Source organism: Tenebrio molitor, chromosome 2 (genome assembly GCF_963966145.1).
Source record: "Tenebrio molitor chromosome 2, icTenMoli1.1, whole genome shotgun sequence".
NCBI classification, from domain to species: Eukaryota; Metazoa; Arthropoda; class Insecta; order Coleoptera; family Tenebrionidae; genus Tenebrio; species Tenebrio molitor.
In genome coordinates this window covers 23,872,325-23,885,517 of record NC_091047.1, presented here as the reverse complement: position 1 = coordinate 23,885,517, position 13,193 = coordinate 23,872,325, and the positions used below count along the sequence as shown (strand labels likewise).

Below are 13,193 nucleotides of genomic sequence, written 5' to 3'. Positions count from 1 at the left end.
CATCCGCGTTTGTGCGCCTGTGCGTTAAATAATCGCTTATGATATAATGTACTATTACGAGTATGTCTTATATACATTTTTTCACCGTTAAATTGAGGATTAACTTCAAACCTCAAAACCGGTAAAAAATTGTTATTCGGCCTCTACGTTATTCGGCGATATAGGAATATTCTAAACTTTTACAAAATAGGAAAATTACATGTAATAGATATTCCTGCGAAATTTACTACATATTTGAGTTAAATTCTAAATAAGAGTAAAACTTTTACATTTTTCTCTTAGTGATACTTGGAGCGGAAACCTTTGAAAAAATCTTAGGTTGCAGTTTACCTTAACAAACTGTACACTTAATTTTTTAATTTAAAATTTTTATCAAAAATGTTTGCCCAAGACCAGAACAGAAGAGCAGCATCGCTGCTGATAATTTGTAAATATTCAGTGTCCGTTTTCTCCATTTCTTGTATGAGTTTTTTTTTTAATTTAAACATTCTGAGGCGGACTCGGATTCGTTGAACTTCTGAACTCGTTTGAACATTTGCTGAATAAACAAACTTGAATGGAAACCTCCATTTTATTTTATTCCTTTTATACACTGATCTGCCTGTGTTTCTACGGAACATATTTCTAGATCATTTATTCGTCAAATAGAGAAAAAATTACTTAAAGAACCATTTTATACATTCGAATAGTAGTAGTACAGTAGTGTTTGTATAATTTTAAAAAACTACAGAAAGGATGAGAGCGTTCTTAATAAAATAGCTATTTATGTAACAAGGCAGTAAAGTGACACTTTATCGAACGAGTTTGCAGATTGTGAGACGAGGCGAAGCCGAGTCGAGCAAGCAAACAAGTTCGATAAAGACACTTTACTGCCGTGTTGCATACAAGATTTTATCGACTACCACCTCACTGCTACTTACGGAAGTCAATCTATTTGCTTACTTCAACTGTAGATTTATATTTTAGAAAGTAAATAACTATTTCAATATTAGAGCATTATTATTTATTATATATATTAAATGTGAATGTACAACCAGATGGATTATTAAAATTGATACCAGACGTTGAAGGAGCAGCTATTGAAAAAGGTTTGGAAGTGTTTGTTACTATGTTGTTAATATGACTACTTTTCTTTTCCACATCTTCGCCAATTAAACAAGTATTTGGATTTTTCTCCATTTCAGATTTTTGTAAAATTTCTATATCGGCGAAAGTTTCTGACTGTGCTGGCTGTTGGTGAATACCGCCAAGAATTGTTTTTGCAATTTTTGTTTTATTCAAAACCGACTCTTCCACGTACGATTAATTATTTATTATGTACGCTTCAAAATATTTGTAAGTAGGCCTAGTCAGAGTCAGGTAAAGTACTTTACCTGCCTAGACAGACAAAGTGACACTTTCTCTCCTTGAATCAGTACGCCAAAATTGTATTTTCGCTATGATAGTCGATAAAATAATATTTCTCTCACTACGTCATAGTTATTTAGAAAAATTATTTCTTCTTGGTAAATTCACATACCGTACCTCTAAATATTTTACACATTTCTTACATTTCACTGCCAGATTCAACAATGTACTCCAGAAATTTATTTGAACAAAAAATAGTAAGGTGCTAGATTTTTATCACATGGTTCGATCATTCTGCAGCATCATCCATCAGCAAAAATGTACCTATTCTCTCAATATTTATGATGTCAAACTTTGCATCGCATTTATCGTCAGATTTGTTATGCTTCAGTTGCGTCACTAATATAATCTTGCGAAATGAAGTAAACTGAATTAAAAGAAATCTAAAACGCGAGCCCAACGTTTCTTTTAATTTTGAAAAGTATTTTTTTAATTTACATATTCCACGAAGCGTACTAGTATTGGATAATTCAAAATGATTGTGGATAAGTATGGCAACTATGTACGAAAATGTATGAGGCAATTGTGTGGATAGGATAGAGTTGACATTTCTTTGACAGTTCATAGTAGCGCAATTTTAAAAATTGTCAAGTTAATGTGCAATGTTGTAAAAAAAAATCAAATGCACGCATATGAAATGTCATACAAATGTCAACTACCACCCCACCCACACAGTTGCCAGATAAATTTTCGCACATAGTTGCCATACTTATCCACAATCATTTTGAATCACCCAATCTATTCGTCAATAATTGCTGGCAAAATTATTTTTATAAATACATATAACGAAAAATTAAAAATATGTTTTTAAATATATCCGTTTATTTTCTTAGTTTCTTGGACACGCGTCTACGTTGACAAATAGATGAAGTGACAAAAAATTTAAGGAACACTTTGATATTCTGCAGATTCGAGTCGAGATGAATTTGTTTTGGAAATAGATCAATTCTAAATTCGTTTAGAAATATTTAAAAGAAAATGCATTGTCATTGACATCATTCGTCAATTTAGATATTTATCTCAACGTAAATACATATGGAGGAACATTTGTCCGAGGTGCAATTTTTTAATCTTTATTAAACATGTTTAGTAATTCATAATAATTGTTATTATATTCATAATAGTACATTTTATTGTCTAGTACAATTTCTAGAACATTAGGTCGCCCAAAAAATTATAATAAACAATATCTACATAAACAATGCAATACTTGCAAAATACATATAAAAAATCTCAGATACAAATAGATATATATGCCGTTCACGATTATTTTAAACACGCAGGAGGCCGCGATATTTTTTTGTTAGATTGGCGTCAGGTCCTGTCATATGACGTTTCGTTTTTAAATATTGGCATTGTTGTCAATTCCATCATTAATTTAGTTAATAAGAATTTACCCAGAACTGCCCTACAGATATGTATGTTTCATTTCAATTACAATTTTACGATTATTGTTCCTAATGCGTTCAATTATTTGAAAAATGTAACAACTTGGGAGCAGTGTTCGGTTGAATTATAACCTAAAATAGATTTATTAAGACAAATCACAATATTGCCAACTAAAATGTCAGATTTTCATAGATAGTCCGAATTTGAAATAATCGTGAATGGTTTATAGTCGTTTTCAATGACATCCGTGCTATTAAGTAAGTATAAGTAAGTATAAGTTGACATCACTTGTTCTTTCAATTTAGTAATTTTTAATTTCCTAATTTGACAATTTACCTGTACGCGGCAAATTGATAAATTCAAATTATTATCTATCATTTTCGACAAATCAAAGAAAATATGTAATCTGATTCGGATTCCGAGGATGACTCAGTTTTCAATTTTCTTTTACCATAACCTCAATTTCTTGTTTGACATTTTTTTAACTAGGATTTGCTTATACTCTGAATAGTACTAGTTATGAATTTGTGTGTACAATCTGCACCAACATATTAAAAATAACACTGACAGCCCAGATGCCATTAAAAACGACTATACATGAATTACAAAAATTAACGGATAATTTTCAAATCGCGTTAAACACTTGAATTTAACAGTCGAATTGAAATTTTGATTAAAATTAAATTCACATCTGTTTTTCGAAATTCTTCAGAAAACAGATATTTTCGAGGAGCTCTTTGAAAAACGATTTCAAAACAACATCACTTCACACTCTGACTCACTGATTTACGTTAAAAGCACAAGGGACCATAACATATTTTCTATTATTATCTGTTTAGTTGCAAGTAGTAGATGTTTTCGGAGATAGAGGGCGTAACACCCAGGTCGATTTCCCAATTAAGACGAACACGTCATTGGCCGCACCAGCCAACTTTATAGCGATAGTAACAACCGAGATTACATAAGTTTTGTGTAAAAATAAACCTCCCCGCAACCAGGGACAGACGATCGTGTGATTATTGTTTTTCCAAACAAAAATGAACATTAATCTTCACACATTTGAGTTCCATTGATTTTGTTTCGGCTTCAACACCAACCGCATTTTCCTCGACCAACACGACAACTCTCCTGAACAAAGCATTTTAATTAGAATCGTAAGAGTATCGCAGTAGGGGCGGCGCGTGAAATATAACTCGTTCCGCAACCGCGCGGGGCGCCACAGGCACATGAAAACTTGATGAGCACAAGTGAAAAAAGATGAATTATTAAACGGGAGCAGTTAATATTGTAGCACTCCGCTGAATTATGTACGTTCGAAATTCGTCAAATACTTAAAATCGCACATACATTAACATCTAATTAATGTCGACGGGTCGGCCACGACGACTCGACGAAAACGTAATTTTCCTGCGTATCACGAGCTAGAGAATGAAATTTGCGTAACGGTGTTGCTCTTCGATCGAGAGGATCCTTAGAAAAATCCAATTCGATAATTGAACGGCTCAATTTGCGGAACCATCCTTGAAAATTGACTTACTATAGATCTACTCCGTAAAAAACGCAAACGAGACATGAAAATAATCTACTTAACAATACCCTGACGTAACCGAGTGGTGGTTATCTGAAAGTAAACTGATTAGCATAATTCATCCGGTTATGAAATAGTGCCGAAAGATCGATAATACGCTCGAAATGATAACAATAAATAGGAGAGGGGATGACGTAAATCACCGATCGGGTCAAACATTTCGGTATTTGCATAAAACTGTTTTTTTTTTGTGTACGTGCACTGCAGTAATTCGTCCGTAATTTAATGGGTCTATCAAATTTTAGCTTTCATTAAAAAACATTTCATTTTTGACGGAGTTGTCGAATATTGTTTTGTTGTTACTGGATTTGACGTAACTTTTGTAAAATCCACGTCTGACTGTTTGAATCAGCATTAATTTATTGGGTCGGAACAAATGTTTAGTTTCCAATCCGTTTCAATAATTCTGCAAACCTAATAGCAGTTTATAAATCTTTGTTACATGAAGTAACTAATCGGAAGCATTTTTATTGATGTACATTTTTAAGTAGTTTTCATAAGATTTTTCTTTTATACATATTCCTTCCTCAATTTCTTATTTTTACTGTGTTTATAACGAGCGTTTAAAAAAAAGTGTAGTTAAACAGCCCTTGGTTTTATCTCGCTTTTATAAGCGCAGGTAGACTTTTTCGTTGATATGCTTTGACATTTCCTTGAGATGAGTAGTCTGTCTCACTTTGTTCACAATGTAAGTTAAATCAATAATTTCAAATGAAAACTGTGGTGTCGCACCAAGAAAACTATGAAGGTTCTCATTGGTTTCTTTTTACAAGAACTAATAAGAAAAATGACATTTGACTTAGCTGGTTTGGCAAATGATGAGCTACGGCATACGTTAACGGAAACAACAGTAAATATCAAGCTACTTGACGCCAAATTTTTTGAACGCTCTTGAAAGTAAGTACATTATACACATTGTTATAATTTGTGCAATGTATAGCTCAAAAATGACAGTTCGTCCAGTTCAGTCATACCGGGATATCAAAAACTATGTTGGTCAAAGATGGTCATGGATTTTCAAATAATTGTCGAAGCATTTGTGTCCATCATTTTTTGAATGTCAAAATCAATTTTTCGGCCTCCCAATCTGGGAAATATAGCGTTACCTTACACTTTAGGTCAAGGGAGGTGCGATTTCCCGTACAATGTCAAAAATTTCTAGTGGAATGTGGGAAAAATCTGGTGGAGTACGGGAAAAATGTGCGGACACCGTTGATTTATTCTTTTCACAGTTAATTTAAAATTAAAGTGTCCATACGTTACTTTAATTTGGTGTAAAAAAACACGTTTCCCTGAATAATTTTTCCGATAAATATGTTTGTTTAATTTATATCGATCGAAAAAGAAAATAATCGTAACAGGGAAAATGCAACCTATTGGGTTGGCAGCTGTATATGTCAAAAAGTTTGACAATTGTCAGGTATTTCATAAATATCTGCAAAATTGCACAATACAGTGTTTTTCTTTTGCTTTTCTCCTTTTGTCAATTGTGCTTCACAATTTCTCAATTGATTTTCCCATTTATTTTGCTAGTAAGGGAACAAATTCCTTTTTCGTCAAATGTAATTCATTATTTGTCAATTGACTTTCCCATTGTGACAATGAAAATCAATTAAATTAATAAGAAAAGCATTTTGTATAAAGTGAAAGTGATTTGAGAAAAGGGGAATTTCATTTGACATTTCATTTTGACATTTAAAAAATTGGAAAGTCATTTGACAAATCGTGAAACACAACTGACAAAAGAAGAAAAGCAAAAGAAAAACACTGTAAAACTAAACCACAGAAGTTGATATATGGTTTTGTGTACCTACTTTATCCAGTACTAGCTGTTAGTGCTAAAGTGCAACTGGAAAATAAAAATATACAAAACATTCTAACCCCAAAATCTTGTATTCACCTGAAGAAAGATGATTCGTTTTCACCAGGAAGTAGTGGTTAAGCACAAGACATTTTAATAATTTGCAACATTATTAACATAATTTATTTTGTAAAATTCCAGTTGTAAACATTATTGTTACAATTCTCCCCTTTAGAGAACAATGCAGAAACAATTTGGTAACTGTCAGCTTTATTACTTCTGGGTTGAATGTCAATATGTTGTACTGGTGCTTCTCTTACGGTACTGGTGATGGAATTGTCTGCTGGTTCATAGTTATATTAGAAACAAGTGCTAAAAATTCAAGTAGATTAAAGCACTGTATCGAAGTTTGTGACACAACTCACCATTGTTTGAGCTGTAGCTGCAACACAGTACATTTTGTTTTTGATGTTGAAGGAAGGTCATCAGTCATCACGAATCATTTTAGGAACTTCAATCTTGTGTCCATAGGGCAATCAAGGTTCAAATATTTGTCAATTTTATCAATACCAATTTAACCTGACTTCCATATATTTCTTCACAGTTTCAACCCAGTTTGGATTGGTAATGGCAAATGATCTACAAATATTGGTTTTTGTGTCAGTTATCAATATAATATCTTCTCTTGACATTTTTCATTTTCAGAGTATATAACTCCTTTCGGAGACAGACACCACAAACACCTATTAATAAAACTGTCTGTAATAAAATATGGTTTATTAAAAATTTGTGAATTAAAGAATAGTTATTACATACTTTCGTGAGAAGAAATTGTCCTATGTAACGTTGTTTCGATTTTTGTGGTAATAATTCAGAATTTAGTCCTGCCACTAGTTGTACTGCCTCTGGTGTCACATTTAACTCACTCTATATTATATACTAGATTTTTTCACTCGATTAATACACCAAAATCAAATTTTGAAGCACGACCGTGAAAATTTAGCCGGCAAATAATTTGTTAGGAAAAAAACAAATGAGCGGTCACGGTCGTCAAGGAATTGATTCCACAGCATTCGATTCTTTATTGACGATGTCAAATTCTACAATAAAATTAGTCTTGATTTTTAAAAGATTTAATATTTTGGTCAGCCGAAAAGTCTAATACAAATGTCGTACGGGACGTATTTTCCGGCCCTCCAACTAATCAGGCACTCGGCTGCGCCATCGTGCCCGAAACCAGTTGTCGTGCCGGAAAATTCACATCCCGTACTCTAATGTAAATAACTATTTCAGAGTACTTCCCACACTTTACAGTAATGCCGAAGGATTTTTATGCATGCCTTACAAACCCTGTTCGTGTGTTTGCATAACTGACTCTGTGACTCATAAAAAAGATGTGGTAGGCCAATCGTTCGTGCCCAAGAAAAGCATACATTCTGTTCTGGTATTTAAAAATTAAATCAAGAATCCAAGAAGGTATTCTATTAGTTTTGAAGGTGTATCTGTCATTGTATTTTTCGTTCATATTTAGTGTTTGAAAATGTTTTCGAATGATGAGAGAACCGACATGATCCTACTTACCCATTACTTTTTGTGATTTTAATTGCTTATTAATTTATTAAATCATACTTTATTGAAAGAGGTATTTCTCCTCTGACTGATGTTAAAAGCTATCTATGTTTTATGTGCATTATGATAATGTAAAATGGTTTCTACTTCAGAATATGAAAGATGCATCATTGAATCGTAATGGTGTTTTCAATAACGGAGAATGGATATACAGTACTGTTGCCTGTTTGGTGTAGTTTCAGGAAAAATTTCCAAATTTGAAATTGAAACAGGTACATATATGCAACCCAAAATACTTCCATGCATCCAGAGCATCTGAATGTTTAGATTTGGAAATACGTTTCAAAATCCGAAACCTTTTTTGATCTCGTTTTACTCGCGTTTTAAATTGGCCCACTCATGCCAAAAAAAAAAACCAATTTACATACGAACTCGTTAAAAATAGTTATTTACGAACCAAGTGCGGGAAGACGATGTTCCCGCATGAGCGCATTTTTTAAAGCACGAGCGACGAAGGAGCGAGTGCCTTTAATTAAAGCGCGAATGAACGGAAGATGTCTTCACGCAAGTGGTTCGTACAATATTTTTTGTACGAAAATTAAATTAAATTTTTTTGTTTTAATACATTAAAAATAAACGAACATAAAACCAAGTAGGCAGTGATCTTTGGTTGTTGGAAACAATTGCTTCACTTGATATTTCAATTTTTGCAATAATTTGTGAATTTTGTAGGAACAATTTTCAACGATTATAAATCTTACCGTAATTTTTTAATGGAGGAAAACCCAGGGAAGTTGTATTTTATGACCTAAATTTTATTATTATCAAGACAGATTTTTTTTTGAATGCCTCAAAGGGCCAGTGTTTTTTGCAATTTTTACATTCGAGTCGACCGGGAAGCACTCGTTTCGGAGCGAGCGTTGAATGTTGGAAGCGTTGCTTTCAAGGCTATGAGTACAAAAAATTATTAATTATGAATGAAAAATTTTATAATTGCGTTAAAAAATGACACGCTACGGCACACGCAACTTGCGTGCAAAAATGAACCGCTATGCCACTTTTTTTAACGCTTGACCGATTCAAAAATCACGTATTTTATGAACACAAACGAATGAAAGAACTTGCACTTTTTTTGACGGACGTTAAAAAATATAATTACATCATTCTTCAGAAATTGAAAACATTTTATTTTATAAAATTCGAATGTATAATTGTTGTTTGTGCTTTCACACTGCCGTTTTCACTCCAAAATGACATTTTATACTGTCATAGTTTATACAGAGTGGATACTCTAACAACGTCATGGCCAACCCTCATGCATTTAGAAAACGAATACATAATATTTCAAATCAAAACTGAACGATTTTATAACATTTAGGCCCGGTTTATTCACCTTCAAGTAACTTTATTTGAACGGTAATTACCATGGATCTACCAATAGCAGATTCTAAATCGTGGCAACTACTGGCCAGATAAATTTACTTGAAGGGGAATAAACCGGGTCTAAAGAACATACAATTTTTGACAAGCGTTTAATTAATTTAACTCTGTAGGTAGATACATTGTATTTTTATCAAATCAACACGTTTGGTTTCCTTTACTTTAGCAACAATTTTTTTTCCAAAAAACAACAGAAATGGAGAAGCGTTAAATTAAATTCTTCTTATTTTAACATATGTACTACATACTATATCTATTATATGTACTAACAAAAATTAATTTCGATTTTAATTAAATTTCATTTTTAAATAACGATCGAAAAATGACATTGTTTCTACTTTGTTCATTTAATATTCCCCGCAGTAACCCTTTACATAAAATCGAGCGAACAATAACTCTCACAAAAGCAACATAAATATTTTGTGTTATATTTTTCCGACTTTCCTGTGGCTTTTTCATAGTGGCACTTTTCTAGCCTTACACTTTATTGGATTTGCTCATATAACATTTATAATCGCATGTCGTTTCTGTTTGATTTAGTAAAGCAAACCTTCATTGTTCACGGAAAATTGCCTTCTACATTTTTTTCTTTTTGACTTCGCCGTCACAATCTCCAACAATGTCAAAAAAAAAACCTCGCGTTCACATTTACCACTAAAAAATACAATTTTACGGGCATCACACGTAATATTTACAATAAAATATTAAAAAGGTGCCACACTGAGCAACAAATGGTCGGGCGAGAACCACAAACGATGTATTAAAAAGTTGTTTAATTTATGGTTGAGCGTGTTCTTGGTGCGATGCCCGCATAAATCGAATTCAGGTTAATTAAAAAATAGAGCTTTTTCGTGTTTTGTAGACCGACGTCATTCAATGGCGTTTTCAATTAGTTCATGTTCATGAACTTGCCAGGATAATAGTGGGTAGCCATTAGCCACCTCTATTGTTACAAATACGTGCATGTTAATCTACTTTTTCTTTTGTGCTTTTATTTTCACAAATTGTGTAAAAGCCAATTACGTATTGCTCTTTGCAGTTCTTTACTCTTTAGACTTGAAATAGTTCACGTACTGATGCAATCGACTTGATTTGCACCCTCTCTGCAAAATAATGCAGACAAGCATGTTCGGTTTAGAATCGGCGTACAACTGACGTTTCCATTTAATCCGACCCCATTTCGACGCAGATCCCCTCGGGAAACTCGAGAATATGCACTTCGGTTAGTGTATTCACTTTCTTTGGCGTCGTCACACAAGGGAAAAAATCCTTTGAAACTCTCTCCTCTTTTCTTTCGGATTTAAAAAAGACGTCGTCGGACTGTGTTCTCCGACTTAATTAAAACGGCATTTTGGTCGCCTCGATCCGAACGTTTCCATAAATATGCGATGGGTCGGGTCTTGGAGCTCGTCTCCTCGAACTGATCACTGTCAAAGATAGCAAAGATCGATGGTGTGTTCAGAATCATTAACAGTTTAATAGACATAAACAAACGAGTCGCCTAGTTTAAACGTTCCGATTTCGTGACGGCTCACCGACGATTCCATTAAATATTTTCGTAATGTGCAGAGATCTTGAGCAGGAGACGCTTAAGAGGTTTTACTGCGGACGAGGAAATGTCATCTTTAAAAGGACGAGCAAAGAGACGTGCATGCTGAAAAGTGGGACATCGCGTAACAAAGGTTATACATTATACACACCGAAAGAAAAATTCTGTTTGATTATGTACTTTTCAAAATTATACTATGGCCTTCGTCACGCTATCCAATCAAATGAGAAAATACCTCTCCTTTTTCTGTTTATCTTTGTGTTATAATTTTTAATGAATTGTTTGTACTTTACATTAATTGCCAAAAAGAGAAACTGTTCACGGTCGCCACACCGTCTAATTTAACTTCATCCTGAAAATATAGAATTAAAACGAATATTGTAAAGTTTGTCAAAAGCATAATTAGAAGTAATGAAAATGTGGGGTTCTGTCTGCCTGGATACAAAGAACTGAGTTTATTTAAGGAGATTTCAGAAATAGAAAATGAATAGTTTGTAAACAACTCTTTACACAGTTTGGACAATGTTAATAAAAATGTAAAGCAACAAAAAATGTATTTATTAAAGCAAAATATAGTGGCTCACGAAAAGTTCCTTCCTGATTATTTTCCTATTTAATTTACGTTCAACAGTATTCGATGAGTCTATTTCCTGATAATGTTAATCATGGCACGTACAAGAAAATGCAACTATAAGAAAAACCAAATAGAAAAATAAAGTTTTGCAAGAAGGTACTTAATAATATGCACCAGAAAATAAATAAAATTTGACTTTTTTCCCTTCTTTTATCAGTAAATAATCTTTTTGTCCCTTTGGTTGATTGTCTAAGATTTGGATGCATTTCGCCTAGAAGAATTCCGACTGCATTTATGGATACAGAAGTAGCTGATTACGAAATAATGTGAATCAATAATGTTAACCTCATATTGAATAAGCATCCTTTAATAAGTCAGAGCTAGCCTAAAAACGATCTTCCCTATACAAGGTGATTCACGAGTAATAATGAGCCTAACAGAATTTGTGATGCAACCAACAATACATGTTCTCCATAATTTTTTAGTTTGTGTCTTTATTGATTATTGCACATAATGATTTGGACAAATGAAGTGTCGGGCATGTTGACTATGTTGTATAAAATTTAAATATATTTTTTTAAATCCACATAATCAGTACAAAATAATGTAATGTTAGGCTCATTGTTACTCGTGAATCACCCTGTGTATTGGAATTATATTGATATCAAGTTGAATAGTTTAGATCTGAACTATTTTTTCAAAAGAAATAATTCACATCGTTGCATCACAATATGTAAACCATAGTATCTTCATTAAGTGAATAAACAGAAAATGTGGTTAAACATTTAAAATTCATAAAGTCCAATTTAAAATAATTCCATCCCCAACGAAACGCTTCTGAAAGCTCTAATAAATCGAAGCATGACTCTCCGCAAAAACACTTTAAAAACCGAGAGTGACAAAACCTTACTATGAATGAAATAGCCCAAAAACCCTTTAAATACACAGCCGCAAAAACGTGTAAGATTAAGAGTGAAAACCAAGTGAAAGGAAAAGTCAAAGCAAAAACCATAACTAAATAGTACCTATCGTACTAACAATTAGAAACATTATTGAGAATGTCGGCCTTGATGCCTGTGCCCTTCGATATAGACTGTCCCAAACCCTTGCAACACTTCCTGCATCGTTCCGGATCTGTGCTGCTGAATATGGCTAGTATTTTGGTTATTAAAAACTCCGTTACGTGCATTGGTAAACAAGATTATTTGCAAAAAATCAGGTTGGTCAACGCACATTTGAATCACCCACTCTCAAAACTCTTGCCGGCGAATGTAATCATTTGATTGCAATGCTTGCACCCGCTGAACATGATAGGGGTACAACCCTTGCTTTGTAAGAGTGGAGCATGCCACAAACTGAGAAACCTGAAATTCACGAGCTAACTGCCGGGTACTTGTTCACGGGTTTTCATCCATAGTCTCTTGAATTTGGGGGTCGAGGTCTAACACCCGTGGCTCTTGGCCCCTGTCCACATTTTTCGGTCGAAAAGTACCATTTTCTCGCTGTACAACAGCCAGAAATGTTTGCGAATGCGGAACACGAGCCGGAAACTTTTCGCGATACAAAGCTTGTGCCCTTAAGCCAACACCATCTGCACTTCCGTAACAAAGTACCATAGGTCATTTCACTATTGGTATAATTTTCCATGATAATGAAACACTGAGACACAAAATTCCAAGGAAACAATCCGAAGGTCGCACTGAAAGAAACTAATCTGTACGCGGTACTAGCACCCGCCTAACAAAACTTTTTGCACCTTTTTTGCATTCCACTCGATAACTTTTTAATCTTACTAGTCGTCCATAAACAGGATATCAGTGGCGTACACAACTTTTGTGGTTGAACTTTACATGGCATTTCTGCCCTCATGCGGATC

General features: G+C 33.6%; 1 protein-coding gene and 1 long non-coding RNA gene across 7 annotated transcripts in view; both read left to right on the top strand.

Moving 5' to 3' along the window:
• LOC138123069 (multiple PDZ domain protein-like) overlaps positions 1-13,193 on the top strand; it is a 336,364-nt gene that overhangs the window by 284,079 nt on the left and 39,092 nt on the right. The window lies entirely within an intron of this gene.
• On the top strand, positions 6,150-6,929 carry LOC138123078 (uncharacterized). The gene is made up of 3 exons (XR_011156698.1): positions 6,150-6,321; positions 6,387-6,726; positions 6,790-6,929. It is a non-coding gene; the product is annotated as an uncharacterized lncRNA (long non-coding RNA).